The sequence below is a fragment of the Perissodus microlepis genome, chromosome 9 (genome assembly GCF_051167445.1).
Source record: "Perissodus microlepis isolate ML-2025 ecotype Zambia chromosome 9, ASM5116744v1, whole genome shotgun sequence".
NCBI classification, from domain to species: domain Eukaryota; kingdom Metazoa; phylum Chordata; class Actinopteri; order Cichliformes; family Cichlidae; genus Perissodus; species Perissodus microlepis.
Genome location: NC_140469.1, coordinates 22,836,549 through 22,843,261, shown reverse-complemented (window position 1 = coordinate 22,843,261; position 6,713 = coordinate 22,836,549).

Genomic DNA, 6,713 nt, shown 5'->3' with positions numbered 1-6,713 from the left:
CGTATCCCGAGTTTCTGCTTTGTCCGCCTTCTCTTAGCATTTTCTCCCTGACCTGTTTGGCCCTACTATCAGATATTTTCTTGCTTTTGTTTATTTGATGTGACATTACTTATTACTAAGTAAATAAGCCAGATTTAGCCCTACAGGCCGATTTTCATCCATTACTCTTGAAGAAAATTAACTTTTTTGCACAGTTTAAAGTTTTTTAAATCACTGTTTCTATTATTACTTGAGGGTGCTTAATGTTTAAAGATGATGAAAACCTGATGAAGGGGATGCAGTTACTTAATACCTGATGAATGCCTGTTGATGTTGTCCCTGGGCAACAAACCTGTGTCACTGTGTGAGTCAAAGGCAAATGTGACCATAATAAATTATTTCCAAGGGACAAATAAAAAGTCAAAACTGTGCAACGTGCAGAATAAAGTTTTACAGCTGTGTTGTTGAGATAAAAGTGTTTAAAGATTGGCGTGCCCTGGCTGATAAATGCTCAGGCAATGATGCTGAAAATTGATTATTCAGTTGTACTACAATGGAAATTTATCACAGTTGTGTTTTCTTTGCATTAGCTGACTTGACAAAGCTTAAAACCCCAGTCAGTGATAACAGATATCGGCAATGGTTACAAACTATATTTGTTTTAGGATGTGCGCACACTAACATAAAAAACTGGTGTTTCATTCTTCATTCTTCAAGCTCTTCTCCACAAAATAATCGCTATGGGTGCCGCCTACTCGAGATGTTATCAGATAATGACCATAAAAAGGTGACAGAAATGTACAAAGAAGATTGGAAAAACAGTAAAATGTTGCACTGTTTCAAATATAGGAAGCAAAATTAATGCTAATCTTGAGATTTAGTGCATAGAGTGGCAAAATTGACATTTTAATTTAGTAAATTAATTTGATACTAAGTCTTTTAAATATTAAATGTTATAGTTATAATATCTAATATATTATGATATCTATATCTGTAGGTAGTTTGTATACACTCCTTTTCTGTGTATTTATTTGTAATATTTATATAGAGATGTATATATTATATATATTTTTTGCACCATGACACTGTGTACAAACTTGGCAATAAAAGTGATTCTGATTCTAAAAAGGCTAAAAATTTCATAATGGATACATCTCATCCTGGTCACCTACTTTTTGAACTCTTACCATCTGCCAGACAGTGCAGTTAGAGAAAGGACAGAAGGACTGAATAGCAGAGCAATAAAAAGCATTAAAATGCTACAATGTCCACTTGAATGTGCTCAGTGTAATAAGAGGTAGTGCAATTTGAGAGAATAGAGACAGGTTGTTTTTGTCTTTTCGATGTCTTATATATATATATATATATATATATATATATATATATATATATATATATATATATATATAGTTTACAGTTTATAGACTGCTGTTAATGATCTTTGCACTCTTGATATCGCACTTAATGGTATTAAATGTATTACATTTTTCATCCAAACTTTGAACATAATCTGTTTTTGAATAGCTTATATGTTCAGCGTAGGTCACCACGGTGATTTAGCTAGGTTGAAAGAGGGACACTTTTGTGACACAGAAAACTCTGACTTTAACAGGACATTTATCTTGCTTCATATTGAATTGCATAATCTGAGAAAGTATCCGTTACTCTAAGCCAATAAGCTGCTGCAAAACATCATGTTTAACTTTCAAAACCACAAATGGTGAAAGCCACTGTACTAATATGCTACTAGGTAATGACAAGTAACAATATAATTTCCATGTGTTACACCAAAAGTGTACCTGTAGTATCCGCCCCTCTCCTTCTTCAATGATGGGTCAACAGCACAGTAAATTGTGTTTTAAATTGAGTTTTTGGTAAAAGGACTGATCATATTTATGGAGAATTGCTGGGCACCATTCAGATAACGACATAACTCAGTCTGAACAACTCCAGGATGGAGAGAGTAGGTCGTCACTCCTGTGCCTAAAAGTAAGGAAAAAGTGAATGAAATCACCAACAGTAAAGCTACTAGTCATGCATTTGATTTGAACAGAAAACTGGCAAATTAAAAGAAAGAAATGACAGCGTGTAAGGTGCATTATTTACCTTCTAATCGTTTAACCAGTGAGCGGGTAAAGAGGACATTGGCTAGCTTGCTTTGAGCATAGGCTTTATTCTTGTCGTAATGCTTCTCACTGTTGAGGTCCTCTAGATTTATGGAGCCCCAGGAGTGAGCCATGGAAGATACATTGATAATCCAAACTGCTGGCGACTTTTTAATCAGGTCAAGCAACAAATATATCAACAGGAAGTAAATGGAGGGGGAGGAAATATGACTTTAAAATTGTCAATTTTCAGTTTCAGAAAATAGAGTGAAGTTAATGTATCTGGAAATAGTAACAATTTACTAAATACGAAATACTGTATCCCAAACTTGTTAAAGACTTTTACAATAAATGTACTACATCAAATAAATACCAAAAGAGAAAATGTGTTACAAAGACCACCCACACCTTATGATTTAATTATGTTCAAGAGGAATGCTATCCTGCTGCACTAATTCTGCACAAAAACATCAAATTAAAAAGTGCGAGATGTCAGTTAAAAGTTTTGAGTCTGTTTCTTTTGGTGGGGCATGTTTATCAGACTTATGATGTGTGAAGTTATTTCCCTAAATACAATTGAAAGGGCAAAATCCTTTTTTAAAAACTACATTTCTATAATAACCATGAGCGGGTGCATTGTGAGCCAGGCAGCAGCCAGGAGCGAGGTCCTGGCGGACCGATCCCCGGCTACCAAGACTGGCAATTGGGACATGGATTGTCCCAAAAGCGGTGTTCTACCTGCACTATGTATAGTGTGGGCGGAGCGCTGCTGACTTCGACTTCGACTGAGAAAATTGTTGAGCGGTGGAAGAAATACTTACCTCCTTAATCCCACTGGCATGTTTTCCTTGGAGAAAGCAGAGTCTGGGAACGAAGGGGATAACCCACCAATCTCTGGGGGCAAGGTCACTGAGGCAGTTAAACAACTCCTTGGTGGCATAGCCCCTGGGGTGGATGAGGTCCGCCCTGAGTTCCTGAAGGCTCTGGATCTTGTAGGGCTGTCTTGGTTGACATGCCTCTACAATGTTGCGTGGAGATCAGGGGCAGTACCCTTTTATTGGCAGACCACGGTGGTGGTTCCCATCTTTAAGAAAGGGGGGGTTGGAGGGTGTGTTCCAACTACAGGGAATCACACTCCTCAGCCTCCCAGGGAAAGTCTATGCCAGGGTGCTGGAGAGGAGAGTTCGTCCGTTAGTCGAACCTCAGATACAGGAGGAACAATGCGGTTTTCGTCCTGGTCATGGAACACTGGATGAGCTCTTCATCCTCTCAAGGATACTGAGGGCGCATGAGAGTTTGCCCAACCAGTCTACATGTGTTTTGTGGACTTGGAGAATGCATTTGATCGTGTCCCTCGGGGGGTCCTGTGGGGGGTGCTCCAGGAGTATGGGCCATTAAGTCCCTATACAACCATTGCATAGCCTGGTCTGCATAGCCTGCAATAAGTATGACTCATTCCTTGTGGGTGATGGGCTCCACCAGGGCTGCCCTTTGCCACCGATTCTGATCATGATTTTTATGAACAGAATTTCTAGGTGTAGCCAAGTGGCGGAAGGCTTCCACTTGGGTGGTCTCAGGATTTTATCTCTGCTTTTTGCGGATGATGTGGTTCTGTTAGCTTAATGGGTGATGGCCTCCAGCTCGCCTTAGAACGTTTCACAGCCGAGTGTGAAGCAGTGGGAATGAGAATCAGCACCTCCAATTCTGAGGCCATGGTCCTCAGCCCGAAAAGGGTGGAGTGACCACTCCAGGTCAGGGACGAGTTCCTGCCCCAAGTGAGAGTTTAAGAGAGTTTAAGTATCTTGGGGTCTTATTCATGAGTGATGGGAGAAGGGAGTGGGAGACTGACAGATGGATTGGTGCTGCGGCCGCAGTGACGCGGACGCTGTACCGGTCTGTTGTGGTGAAGAGAGAGCTGAGTATAAAAGCGAAGCTCTCAATTTACTGGTCGATCTACGTCACTACTCTCACCTATGGTCACAAGCTGTGGGTAGTGACCGAAAGAACGAGATCGCGGATACAAGTGGCGGAAATGGGCCTCTCCCTTAGAGATAGGGTGAGAAGTTCAGCCATTCGCTGGAGAGATTATATCTCTCGGCTGCCCCCGGACAAGCTGGAGGAGGCGGCTGGGGAGAGGGAGGTCTGGGCTTCTCTCCTTGGGCTGCTGCCTCCGCGACCCGGCCCCGGATAAGCGGAAGAAAATGGATGGATGGACTATGAACATACCTGTGATGTGTAAAATTTTGATGACACATCTCATGTTTGTCCAGTGTTGCATTATGTTGATGGTCAGTTAACAGGGATTCATTGTCTGCGGTTGGAAATGTTGGAAACAACATTTTAACTGATGATCAGTAATTCCGGAATCAACTGATTCCAAAAGCTGGAATTAGTAAATATTGTTGCAACTAGTCAACAAGTCAAAAGTCCTCAATATAGACTTGAAGGTATACACAAATGTCTTAAATCTTTTGTTTTTTCCAGTCTCAGAGCAGAAATAGCCAAACAACAGTTAATGACAGGTGAATTGTAATCTAGGTATGTGGGTAACTAGAAAACCTTGACCTGCACCTCACTTGAAATGTAACTTCACATTGCATCGATGTAGCCTGCATGGGTAATACAGCGTCGTCCATTTGTGCCCTCTGGATCTATGTAGTCAAGGACACTACATAGATCCAGATTTCTTTTAAACTGTTATTGTGAGAGACAACAACAACAGTAATAACATGTTAAAGCAACTAAGCTTCCAGGAAAGGAAGTTATTGAAACAAAAAAATATCTTCACTAGAGTGACTTTCTAAACCTCAGGAGGGAAAAATGATCAGATGGCAAGGTTGATAAACTGTACTCTTTGATTTTAACCAATGGCCTCTCTGCATCTTCAAATATATTGCATCAGTGTCTAATATTAGAAGACAATCAATATAACTGTCACGGTCCTGGGTCGGTGACCGTGACAGTTATATTGTCACGTGACAGTTATTTTGTATCTGGTTAATTTGTGTTTCTTGATTGTTTGTTATTTGTTTGTTTGTTTGTTATTCATGGTTGTCACTGTTAGTATTTATGTTTCTGTCCTAGTATTTCCGGAGTTCTAGTTCTTAGGGTTTTGTTATTTGGCTTCCCTGTGTTGTGTGTTGTCTACTCTGTGCCCTCCTGTCCCATGTTTTCTCTGTTCCACCTGTTTGCAATATTGAGCAGCCATAAATAAAGCCTTACCTTTTGTTCAAAACATTTTCCTGCAGCTTTACTGTTCTGCAGTAATAAAAATGTTGGTCTTGAAAGGAGTGTTGTGTTTAGACTGTAAAACAGTACTATACAAAAGTTATTAAAGATTTTTTGTTTCATTAGAGTGGCCTACTAAACCTTGGTAGGGAAAAATGTTCTGATAGCAGGGTCGATAAACTGTACTTTTTTTTTTTTTTTTTAACCAAAGCCCTATCTACCTCTTTAAACATATTATTGCTTCAGTGTCTAATTATAGAAGCCAATCAGTATAACTACTATATATGGAAATGTCAGGGTTAAACACACATGATGAGGAAAATTAAGTTTGGAGTGAGTGTGGCTAAAAGGAAGTGAAAATGCAGTACACTGTAATGTCAAATCTCTTATCTGGAAGTTGACCTTAAACTTCATGTCTGTCTGTCATATCTAAAGCATGTGTTAACACTTTGGTGTTCTGCAGTAAAGTCATAAAAATGCTGATTATGAAATAAGTGTAGCATTTAGGCGGAAGTATCTGATCCAACTTCAACATCACAAAGTGAGAACTGAAAAATCCTATGCATTTGTAACTTTTTGAAGGATTTAGACTAGTACAACCTGAAATGTGACCGCTCCCCTCAAAATTGTATTTACATGTTAATGCAGCCATGAGTGGAAATTGCACTCCCCCTCATGTGTTACTGTGACAGGCTGCTTGCAAAAAAAGTGCCTAAGACACTATTTAAAAGTTGTTCTTTGTTGAGACAGTTTTTATATTTGAATGATTCACAGGTAAAAAAAAAAAAACAAAAAAAAAAAGATTGGTGCACAGGCAGTAGCTTTTTAACTACTGTACAGTATTATACTGAAAGTCCAAATAACCCGCTACTACTGTCTAACGCTGGCAATGTCTTGGTACCAGTGATGGGAATGACAGCGTTACAAGTAACGGTGTTACTAATGGCATTACTTTTTACAGTAACGAGTAATCTAACTAATTACTATTCCTATCGTTACAACGCTGTTACCCTTACTAACAAGAAAATGCGGTGCGGTCGCGTTACTATTTTTCAACAAACAGACAGTTGAAGCTGTGTTCAGCTTACCGCGTCTTATATCAGTTGCACGGAAGTAGTTGCAAGTAATCTGGGCGCTACAGCTTTAAGCAGCTGTGCGCGCTCCCGCAGGTGGCAATCACTTTCTTGCAGATGATCACTGTTTGGCACAACACCGGTCTAACCTTTCTGAACAAGGAAATTACTTCTGATTTGATCACTTCCAAACTCGCCCCGATTTTCTACACAGCTCAATTAGTTCTGATTCGACCTCATTTTTATTCGTTGACAAAACTGTCAATACATGTGATCATATAGTTATCCTGTTTTCGTCAGAAAAAAAATGACAATTATTGGTGAATGA